We start from the raw sequence: 9297 nt of genomic DNA, 5'->3' as shown, positions 1-9297 counted from the left end.
CATAAAAAATGCACGCAAGGAAGAAATGTCTGGCAACACCAGCAAAGTTTTGAGACGATTTTGCGACGACCGCTAGAAAGGGGTGCTCACAGTTTGATGCTAAAGATGTCTCAAAATGTAGACGTCTACATTTTCAGACACAATTTGGAACGAACTGTGAACACCCCAACTGTTTTACTGTGGAGACAGGGCCTTAAAGATGGGTAACTCAGCATGAACCAATTAGAACAGATCTGACCGGTTGAGAACACAATTGGGGTGTTCACAGTTCGTTCCAAATAGTGTCTCAAAATGTAGACGTCAAGGTGTATTAAACAAGGTGGTGTTCGGGCGACAGCTGAGTTTTTCGCCGTGGAGGCCATTACGTCAAAATGATGTGTTTGTTGTAACTCATACCAATGACAGTATGGACATCAGCGTATAATTTGTTAGTGTAATTTTTTACTTATATACGGCCAACACCACCTTGTTAAATACGCCTTGGTAGACGTCTACATTTTAAGACGTTTTCTAACCGTAAAATCTGTGGTGTTGTTGTTTCCCATACAAAATTGGAAAACGACGCCGTCTACATTTTGTCACACTCAAAGGTATGCTTTTTACGCGTCTACATTTTGCAACCTCGCAGCAGGGTTGCATTATGGCAATACTAATCACATTTTTTTTATTTATTGGGCACGTTTTCCGTATTTGCATTTAATTTGAGCGCAATTTTTGATGAAAAGAAACAAATCAAGGAAAAGGAATAACAAATATTACGAATTGGTAATTAAGTTAAATAATTACAATTTTTCAGAAACAAAATCGAAAGGCGACATATAAACAATGCACGCAAACAAGAAATGTCTGGCAACACCAGCAAAGTTTTGAGACGATTTTGCGACGACTGCTAGAAAGGGGTGCTCACAGTTTGATGCTAAAAGTGTCTCAAAATGTAGACGTCTGCATTTTCCGACACAATTTGGAACGAACTGTGAACACCCCAAATATAACCAGTAAACAACCTTCGGTGAATTTGGCGACTGCCTTCCTCGGGGATGAATATGTTAGGGATGAAATTATTGGTACACACGCCTTCCCGGCATGCAGGGTTGCTTTTAAGAAACAAAAAATAATTAACTCCAAATAGTCTCAAAAAGTATAGTGTAAAACGAAATTTATTGAATAATTCCACATAAAATGGTATACATAAATGACGCATTTTCTAAACGATTTAAATTAAACGCATTTGCGAATTGATAGAAAAGTACTACGGATTGTAAATTTTTGTTAACTATGAGGTGAATGAAAATTTTCAACCCGGCCTGATGGTTTGATTTTATTACTAAGGCGTCTCATAAATTCATGGCTTTTAGTTCTAGAAGAATAAATGTCAGTAAAGACAAGTCTTTTTTGTATAATTTCTGATTTTAATTGCTCAACTTCTTTTGAACCAGAGCAACTGTCAAAAATTTCCAACAGTAAAAAGTTACGAATTGGCACAGCAGAAATGTAAAATTTTCTCGCCATAATAAAAAGTTGTTTAAACATGGAACTTTTCTACTAATTGACATAAAATTACTATCTCAACGCTCGGAGCGCTGCCACTGAGGGCCTTTGCCAACTGATTAAAAAGAGTAAATTTGGAAAGGCCAAACAAAGATTTTGAGATTTCTCGTTGTGAATACGAATGCCATAGTTTTTACCTAGCTCGTGGGACTACGCAAAATTTTGACAGCTTGTAAATATGTATACACATAAAGTTGTTGGCGGTAATAAGGAGTCAAAATTAAAATAGAGAAAAGAACAAAAAGCGTAGATTAGTTGTCAGTTATAAAATAAATCCAATTTATTTGCGAATATTTGTTTATTCTTTTTATTGAAAGGCAACCACTCGGAAAAGCTTGTGTTAATTATATTTATAACAGAACCTGGCAGCTCGCACGTTGTCTAAATTCTCAAGTAACATAAAGTCCACAAAAGAATAAGTACGCCATGTATAAATTTTAACAATACACAAAAATAGAGCTTTCGCACGAGTGTTTGTTTGGTTTTTCAACACCATTGATAATTTTCTTTTAATAAAATCACGATTTGACAAATGCTTAAATTTATTTATCTAATAATAATACAGCACACAACCCTGAAATCTAAGAAAAAGTCTGAGGAAGGCCATTAAATAGCAGCACACAACCCCGTGCCTTCCTCAGGAGTGAATATAACTACAACAACAACGACTACTACAACAACAACCCAAAAAGGTTGGTTACTGTCTATACTGTGGTTGAGAAGCAGCCATTTGTAATAGCAATTGAGAAAAAAGTGTGTGACGTTCGTAATTTTGAAGTTTGCTATTTCTGTTTTGCTTCTTTCTTTATGTGTATTTTGTCGGTGGTTTATTTCAGTGATTTTTTGTGCAAATGTAATTAAAATAAAGTGCGCGGTGATTGGATGCAAAAACACGTACAAAAATAACAAATTGGTTAGCACAAACATGTGCACAACATTGCTTGCATTTTTTCTTTATGCTTCGTCTTCATATTCTTTGTTTACTTTTCACAGAAAATAACATGGCGCCGAAATTACAAACGTCAGCCAGAAAATTACTTTTTTCTTTTGCTGCATGTTGTCAGATCTTATGTAGTTGGATCATGGTAAGCGAAGCTATTGGGCCCTGTCACACGGTCAGTATTTATTGACGTGATCCAAGTATCGCGATATTTATTCTTGATGCAATAATAAAAGGTTGTATCAGTTTTGACAGCTCGATTTGACACTGCCTTAGCTCAGTAGAATAAGAAGAAAAACGGGAAGAAATGAATCCCCATTTGGGGGGAGAATATAAAATTTCATATTTTCTTCTAAACAAAATTTTCTTTTTTATAGTATATTCGCAATGAAATGAAATAAAATAAGATATAATTCCTGTTTGGGAAGACAAAATGTGTATACTGACAAGAAGTAAAAAAAAAATTCAACTATATTATTAGGCAAAGAATTGTTAAAGAAGCAGCACTGCTTCAGCTAAGGCAGTCAATATGGCGGAATTAGAGCGAGAAGTTGCCAACCGATAACACCTTGTATTATTGCGTCATGATATTTATTGACGGTGGAGCATGCAGTTTTGATGGATCGATATCGAGAAATTGCAAAAAATGCAAAATAGAGCTATGAGCTTCATATTAAATAAGCGTTATGGGCAGGGTGGGCAAAAACTCGGAGTTCGAGCGAGCGAGCGAGCAAACTCCTACTCAATGCCTCGCAGACAACGAGGCGCTCGCAGCTCGTACTCCTAGCAGCAATGAGGCGAGGCATGAGAAGTTTGGCTCGCTCGCCAAACGAGCGAGCGCTGCTTGTTTGCTCGCGCTCCTATTAAACGAGCGAGGCTGTTGTGTGTTGCCTCGCTCGCAGTGCGAGGCGAGTAGATGTCTGCATACTCACTCTGCTAGGAAAGACGAGTGAGCGACGAGCGAGCGCTCCGAGTGTACTATACAACACATGCATTTTTGTGCATAAAAATGTGGGAATGTATGTCAATAGATTATGTACGAAAGTATGTTAATAATTGTATGTATATATGCATATATATATGTAAAGTATTATATTAGGACAGCATTTAAAAGAACAAATAAAATTTATTACATACATAAGCATAGATTATGGAATAAATTATTTTTTAGAGTTATATTCATACATGTGTACACACATAACATGCATATTTATATATGTTTGTATGTACGTATTTATGTATATATGCATTTATGTATGTATGTACATATGCATGTATTTTGTCTTTACAGAGAAAAGTAAGTAACGAAGATATTATAATCGTTTGTGCCGCAGAAACAGAAAACAAGTAAGCACTTGTTAACACCCCCAAAATAGTTTGCTACTTGTAGCAGTTATGCTGTATACCTGAATGAAATATAGTCCTTGTTGAAAAAATTTATTTGTGGCCTGTTGTTCAAGGACATATGTACATATGTATGCATGTATATATGGATATGTAGACATGGGAAAGTTTGCGTAAACAAAGAATAGAGACCGGTTCGCATACAACTTTGGCGTTGCGTTGGCGTCGAATTTCAAAGCAGCCGTCCACATATCCAAAATTTGGCAACGCTAAGGCCAACACAAAGCAGAAAGATCGCTGCGTCGGTCGCCAGCTGTTGCAAATAAATAAAATTAAATGAAATGTTTTTTCCTTTTAATGAAATGAAGGCAAGAATATAAGTTTTCATGCAGTTATTGATATGAAATATTAATTTATCTCTCGTTAATATGTTAATTTAGTGGCCAAAGTAGTCTCTGCCAAGCTTCATTGTAGAACGCATACTTTTAACTTGCGTTCTGTCAAACCAACGCCAACTACAAAGTCAACGCGAAAGTTCTATGGGGACCAGCCTTAATTATCAAATAGTAGTTTGTATTATCCTACATGCATATGTATGGGGGCTTAACCAGGAATATTCTTTTGAAAATGCTGATGTCCTACTCATTTATGAAATGAAAGACAAAATAATGATTTTTATAAATATTATATTCTCATTTATACATATGTAACATAGTTTCTTAGCCAAATTACTTAGTAATTACTTGTATGTAAGAATACAAAGACAAATTATTTATCAGAAGCATTGCCCCTTACATATTGAAAAAAAGTAATAAAAGCTCTCATAAAAGCAAAATCGCTACAGCGAAAAAAGTGTTTGAAAAACCGCATAAATTCAAATCCGCATAAAAAAGAACCGCATAAAAAGAGACCTAAGTGTATAAGTTGAAATTTTATAAGAAATTATTGAACATTAAAAACATTATACCTACATAGATATGTATGCACATATGTGCCTACCTAGTAGATAAAACTGGTCCAAATAGCACGAATCTACTCTTCTGTGCATGAGAATATATACATAAGTATATACAAACATATGTGTATATACATATGTATGTATATACATATCTGCATGTGTGCATACAATTCTTTACTCGAAATTCTTAGTTGCTGCAATTGTTATCCCATACATTTTTGCCGACCAAACAACGCGTTTGCCTGTCTAATCTGCTTGCCTCATTTGCCTCGCTCGTTTACTCGCCTCATCTGCCTCGCTCGTTTACCGCCTCGCTCGTCTGCTGCTGCAATGAGTGCCTCGCTCGCAACGACGCCCTCGCGAGGGCAGAGCTAATGAGGCCCTCGTTTGCTTGCTGCTCTACTCTTGCGCGTGCGCTCTTACTTAACGAGTGATCGTTTGCAAACAGCCTCGCTTGTTGCTCGTGAGTTGCGCTAGCTCGGAGCAAACTAACGAGCGAGCGAGGCGCTAAAATGAGGCATATCCGAACCCTGGTTATGGGCTGTTTTTGCTTACGCGTAAAAGCACATTTAGCGCATTTAGCTCTAAATGCTACTCTAAATGTACATTTATATATACAAAATTCGTCACCTAAATGCAACTAAATGCAACTCCATTTTTGCATTTAGAATCTAAATGCTAAAAGCAACCCTGTGATCTTCCAAAATTTCCACGATTCGAACATGGTTTAATGATAAGAAGTGGCAACATTGCTTTTTCGAGTATACAGTCGCTAGCTGCGTTTCAGTGATCGCCGATCGAGATATCATTTATTATTTTACATTATTTGGATAAAGAAAAGTTACGCAAATTAAACATCGATATGATGCTGATAGAAATCTGGATTAATTTGTGATCAACTCTGTTTGTTTTGTTTCCTAATTAAGTGTGGAAATTATAATTGAAAGCACCGACAAATGAATATATACACAAACAAATGTTTGGTTATGGTTAAAATAATTCAAGTTTTTGTATTGAATTTTCGGTTTAGAATTTATTTTTTCCTTTTCAGTAGGGATTTTTGGACACTATCTTTTCCGTGAGAATTAATCGTAATAGATACGGATCTGAATAAGCGACTGGAACAAGGCTGTTTGTCAAAAGCATACGATTTCGAACTCGCGTAAATGTACATTTGCTAAATGCGATAGCATGAACGCTCTTCGAAAACATATGTTCGAAAGTGCTAAATGTTGCATTTTAAATACAGCAAAAACGCTGCATTACGATACACCTGCGCAGGAGATGATCACAGATATGATATTTCCATCCAACCAAGCAGCAAATGATCTAGCATACGAAAAACTCTGTGAGTATGGATCGGAAACTCGGTCTTTCCGACTATGCCCAACAGCTCGCCCATAACGCGGAGCGGAAACTAGGCCTTTCCGCCTGCCTCACATCACGGAATCCAGCGTCAGGGTGTGCATATTAATGACGGCGCGAACATGGATCGGAAACTCGGCCTTTCTGACCGTGACTATCAAGTCGTGAGCAACGCGGAGCGGAAACAAGGTCTTTCCGCCCGCTGCACATAGTACATATGTAAACGTAGACTGGAGACTAGGCCTCGCCACCCACCCAACTAGTTAGACAATATAAATTTATATAGGTTATTTGATAGTTTTAGAAACATAAACAGCTTTGTAATTGAAAATTTAAACTTACATATACGCATACTTTGTTATATATCAAAAATATCTATCTGTACTTTTAGTCGCAAGACTCTAGCAAATAAATAAATAAATCGCGATCCATATCGCCAAATTTTTAAAAATGTTGAATTCTGGATCGCGGATCGCAATACCGTCAATAAATATTGAACGTGTAGCACTTTCAAAACGTGATCCATACATTTCGTCAGTACATCTTGTACTCTCATAATGCGAACATCAAAAACGTATTCACTATGCCTTCGCTAACGGTGCTTAAAACCTTTCAAAATTAAGTGAAAAAATTTTAATTAACATTGACAATTTTAAAATAATTGTAGAATGCATTATCTGTAAATTATTCATACAGAATAAAAATATTTTCTTGCGTCATAATAAGCGTTCAGCACAAAAATTATGCAAATACTGACGCGATAAATATTGAACATGTAGCATCTCGATCCAAATATCGTGATAATTACAGACCGTGCGACAGAGCCCATTGAGCTGACTCCCGGCAGTGTGTCGCACGGTCAGACAAGTGCTGCCGTTTGCTTATTTTCGAGCGAAATGAAAACCACAGTATACCAGTAGAAAAGGTTTTTGTTTTTGTAGCTGTTTCGTGGTGAAAGTCCTTGATGGGGTCCAAATTTCCCCACAAGAAATTGAGCGCATGGTTGCTTTTGCATTCCAAAAGAACGAATATTAGAAAACATTGAAAAAAAGTCTGAGATAATACAATTATATTCTACTAGAAATAAACTCGATAGTGTGCGCTAATTAGATAATGTGATAATCATGTTTAAAAACTCTTTTCAAGTCTTATTTTTCAGAAAATAATATTGTGGATCAGATTGCTCTGAGCGCTTCTGTTGTATACCAAGAAAATGCACCCCTGTTGGTTATTATTTCTGTATCGCAAAGCGGTGAGTTTCTATTTCTTGGTAATTCGGTTTTTGAAATGGTAAACAAATTATTGAAATTTATTTATTTGATGTGTTTAACATTTGATTAATGCAATTTTCTGCCTTTTCAGACTATTAATTACAAGCACAGCATCATCAACGGTGATTGCAAGAACTACTGCAATCCCTGCGGTTTTTCCTCTTGGTAAATGCGTTCTGGTCGTGACCAAGGGTGGTCTCCCAATCGGCCGGGAATAAGGTTAGTCATTTTCAATTTTATATCTTTGTTCATCGACATTATATGACATGTCATCATTGCAGGCTATTGTTGCAGAACAAAACGCCACAACCACCGCTGTGGTAAATATGTTCCAGCAGTACTGCCCACCGCCGTCGGTGTAATGATTTCGATAGCTGAACAAATGCTATTATATCACGTGTGAATGCAACTGCGGCTAAATTTGGTTATTAACAGAGCAATAGTGCCATGTCATTGGCAAAAACACCAAGGGATGCTGGCACATAGAGGTTGTAAAGTTTTTGGAATCGATGAACTTACTCGAAGAAGACGATGGTCGAAAACATATGATGAAACATCTTCTGGCGTGCCTTTGACAATCGTTAAGTTAGACGGAGGCTTCACATACGATATTTCACACATGGCTGGAATTCGTTAGCGGACAGAGCACACATTTACAAAATATTTACCGTTCTGCAGAACGTGCATGCATATTCGATTCCGATTTTATGGGTCGATTACGGAGGACAACCGAACTTCAGTTGGTTGGCCAGTGGCTGAAATGGTATTACCGATGGCAACTAGCAACTGAAAGCTGGTAACTGAGTTGCTATATTGGCACGAACTAATCAAGGCTGTCATAGAATCCATCGTAGTCCGATTTTCCGTGAAATCTACGAAAATGCTATTAAATTCGAGTAGCTACGAACGCAGTGCTTGCTTTGAATACACACGTTCATAGCAGTTCAGATTCAGTGATCGCTTTTTTGTAGATTTCATGAAAAATCGGACTACGATGGATTCCGCCACCAATATATTTTCTCCTTTGACAAGATGTTGGAGAATCGCGGCAGCACAGCCCTATACCTACCCTATGCTCTTACGCGCATATGCTAAATTTCTCGCACCTAGCTAAAGTGCTTGACAAAGGCAGAAGGCTTATCTTCAACATTATAACTTAAAGTAAAAGAGTTAAAGATATGCAATAAAAGAATACAACAGAACCAAAAAATCTCAAAACTATTAAACATAAATAATTGCACGAATAAAATTCATAATTTAAAATAAAATAAAATATCGCAATTGTTTTTTATATGTACATACATATTTACAACATGAATCTTAAAGCACCCACAGTAAGTCCTAAACATATAAACGACTAATAAGAAAAATAATAAATAACAGTAATGTGAACAAGTATGTCGAGAAATCTCTAAATAGTAGCGAAACTGTATCTGAATAATAACAAGTAATTTTGAGCAAAAAATACAACCGACTTTAATGCTCATTCAGGTCGTTCTGGTTACGTAGATCCGACTGTCCTCCCTTTTTTTAAAAAGGTTAAAAAAATGAATACGTATTCTACAGAAATCAAGATACATATTTAAGGACTTTAAGTAAAAATAAACAAAGGAAAACTCGTTAGTGATATCTCGAGGTGTATCCATGATACAAAATCTGAAGGTAAAACCGCTGAGAGGCAGCCTGAACATTTTTGAAGTTTGCTAACATTACAAAAATGTTTTCAAATTTCCAATCTCACAAATACATTCTCATTTTCAGTCTCAAATAAATGAAAATTTCAATATTTTCATCTATTTGTTTTTGGTTTTACTTTTATTTGGCATTTGAGTTGCTCTCAAAATTTCAATTTTATAAAATAGACAAACTTC

The 9297-nt window shown here is 36.3% G+C and overlaps 1 long non-coding RNA gene across 1 annotated transcript; it reads left to right on the top strand.

Moving 5' to 3' along the window:
* Nucleotides 1–7122: 7122 nt before the first annotated feature.
* On the top strand, nt 7123–8207 carry LOC118750679. Its single transcript, XR_004994420.1, has 3 exons — nt 7123–7407; nt 7518–7645; nt 7708–8207. It is a non-coding gene; the product is annotated as an uncharacterized LOC118750679 (long non-coding RNA).
* Nucleotides 8208–9297: the final 1090 nt, after the last annotated feature.

This window comes from Rhagoletis pomonella, unplaced genomic scaffold (genome assembly GCF_013731165.1).
Source record: "Rhagoletis pomonella isolate Grant_MI unplaced genomic scaffold, Rhpom_1.0 Rhpom_scaffold_00354, whole genome shotgun sequence".
Taxonomy (NCBI): Eukaryota; Metazoa; Arthropoda; class Insecta; order Diptera; family Tephritidae; genus Rhagoletis; species Rhagoletis pomonella.
Note: the sequence above shows the minus strand (reverse complement) of the source record. Positions and strands in the feature narration are given on the sequence as shown.